Below are 2,774 nucleotides of genomic sequence, written 5' to 3'. Positions count from 1 at the left end.
ATTCATGGAACCCAATATATTACTTTTCACACAATATCTACCCCATGATTAACCAGTATTCTATGAATAAAGTATTTTAACATTTTTAGGTCCACTAAATTTATTTTTAAAATCATAAAACCTTTCTTACCAAAGAACATTATATTCTGCGCACTGCTCAGATGCCAGGGACGCATAGACTATTGTTACTTTTTCTCCCCACATGAATGCTATAGTGACCATAAAGCAACATATTTATAATAATTATACAGGGGGAATTTTCCTTTTTGACCATCAACAATGAACAAAAATTAAAATTCACGCATTCTGCTGCTGTTTCAAAATTTCAGTATTAGCTTTTTGTACATCCATCTCCAACTCAACCTGTTTGTAAGGAACTAAAGCATTGCATTGGGTGAACAGCAAATATTTCACTACACCTCAAATGCAGAACACCTATGAAGCAGAAGAATGTTGGTATTTTTAAACAGAAGCAGATTTTAAAAAAAAAGATGTAAAACTCCTTCAGTTCTTCACTAGTCTTAGAAAAACCATCCAGAATACTGCTTCATACGGTTGTGCAGCAAATACTGTGCATTCTGTACTTAGTCCTGTGTTTCTGTAATGGTAATGGTCTCATTTTTGGACCCTTCTAAAAGTCATCCATTTTTATCCAAGGTCCTGACTCATGACAAATTTGTTTAATCTTCTGACCACCTTTGTCAATAGTATATCTAGTCAAATCTTTGGGAATAGTTACCTGTGCAGTAGCAATAGCTCCACCAAGATCACCATGTGAGCCACAGCTCCATATATAGGATAAATTAGGAATAATCATATCCAGAACCACCCTGTGGTTCATAAGGCATCTGCAATTCTGAGGGCTCCCAAGGTTCATTAGTAATGAAACCAACCATGTCATCAAAAATGTCTCTAGGTCTTTCCCTTTTGTCACAGACCATTAGCTCTCCTCCTCTTGGTGGTAGCAGTGGTGGAGGAAGAGGAAGATTCATTTGGAGCTCTGCTACCACCTGACCACCTCACCCAGGAAGAGGGAGAGGAGGTTCTCATCGAGGGCTCATGTCATCATAATCTCTTCTAGATGGAGGCTTTGAATGCCCGCCTTGACCAGGAGGCAATCTGTGAAAACCACCCGCATGGAAAATCCCATAGAACATCCATGGCAGTGATCAGACATCATTGTAAAGCCACCATAATCATAAGTTTCATCGTAAAAATTGGAAATCATAAGGCTGTGCACATCTTTGATGGGAGACTCTGATACAATACAGATCAAAGATGATCCTTATGCACTCCACAACACTATCAGGATTTCCTCCAATAAGAACAACTCTGTCAGGGGAATGAGGACAGCATTCCTGGAAAAGCTTGATTATGGTCTGAGTGTTCTCTGATTTTAACCCCTTCATCCCCTAAAATTCTGCCTACCAGACTCTGATGAATCAACAGTCTCAATTTGCAAAGTTGCTTCCTTCATAGTGTTGATAATTTAAGCATTCCACAGCATCAGTTTTGAGAGGGAGCTGGCTGGGGGCAGTGGGTGATGTCAACTGCAGGCCCTCTTCCAAGGTAGAGATGATTTTCTTCAGAATCTCTCCAATTGTTTCAATATCAGCACTGATACTTTGGACCATGGCTATCTGGAATTGAAACACTGGCATTGTAGTCTGTGTGCAGAGTCTTAATATTCTTGCCTCATTTTTAAATCACTGTCCCAGCATTCTTGCTCTGAAGCAGAATGTGTAATTCAACCATCTCATCAGTGTTTCTAGATTTTTTAAAAGTTTATTCCTTTTCCATATCTTCTGCAGGGCATTTACCAAATTCACCACTGGTTTTGGTGTTGGGGAAGGTTTCCTCTGGCTGTTTAATTTCCATTTTCTGGGATTACAGGGACACCAATTGTGTAGGTCACCCTTCCAAAGCCTCCATGCTGCCTTAGCCAGTCACAGCTAGACAGAGAACAAACACAGCTTCCCTGCTCTCCCCAGCCTCCCCATGCTCTCCTATTTTAACTTTTTATTTTATTTTATTTAAGATTATTTATTTATTTTTACAGAGATGGGGAAGGGAGAGAGAAAGAAAGGGAGAGAAAGATCACTGTGTGGTTGCCTCTCACACACCCCCTACTGGGGACCTGGCCTGCCACCCAGGCATGTGCCCTGACTGGGAATTGAACCAGTGACCCTTTGCTTCACAGTCCAGTGCTCAATTTATTGAGTTACCCCAGCCAGGGCTCTATTTTAACTTTTAAAAAATTAACCAGTGTGGTGTGGTGCCAGTATCTCTTTAGACTGATCAATTTATGACATATTTTCACACACTTGAGAAAGCATGTCATGAGTGAGTCAGCAGAAAAAAATAAAGATTATAATAATCCTAAAAACTGCCCTGGTTGGTGTGGCTCAGTGGATTGAGCACTGGCCTGTGAACTGAAAGGTGGCTGGGTTTGATTCTGGTCAGGGCACATGCCAGAACTATGGGCGAGGTCCCTGGCTGGGGGCATGTGAGAGGCAACCAAGTGATGTTTCTCTTGCACACTGATGTTTCTCTCCCTCTCTACCCCTCTCTCCAAAAAATAATAAATAGAATCTTTAAAAATAAATTGATTAAATTAAAATAAATTGATCATGAAAAAAACAAAAAGTCATAATAATCCTAATAACTTGAAACAATTAAATTATCAGATATGGAAAGGAAGAGACTGCTATCAAAATTACCAGGGAATGCTATACTTACTAAAATTAGAAAATCAATGGATGATGGGTGTGTAA

The 2,774-nt window shown here is 39.8% G+C and overlaps 1 pseudogene; it reads right to left on the bottom strand.

The window, feature by feature from the left end:
• Window positions 1-521: 521 nt before the first annotated feature.
• LOC123819475 lies at window positions 522-1,878 on the bottom strand (annotated as a pseudogene).
• Window positions 1,879-2,774: the final 896 nt, after the last annotated feature.

The sequence above is a fragment of the Phyllostomus hastatus genome, unplaced genomic scaffold (assembly GCF_019186645.2).
Source record: "Phyllostomus hastatus isolate PE091 unplaced genomic scaffold, TTU_PhHast_1.1 phas_contig_312, whole genome shotgun sequence".
Lineage (NCBI taxonomy): Eukaryota > Metazoa > Chordata > Mammalia > Chiroptera > Phyllostomidae > Phyllostomus > Phyllostomus hastatus.
This window is presented reverse-complemented; position numbering and strand designations above follow the sequence as displayed.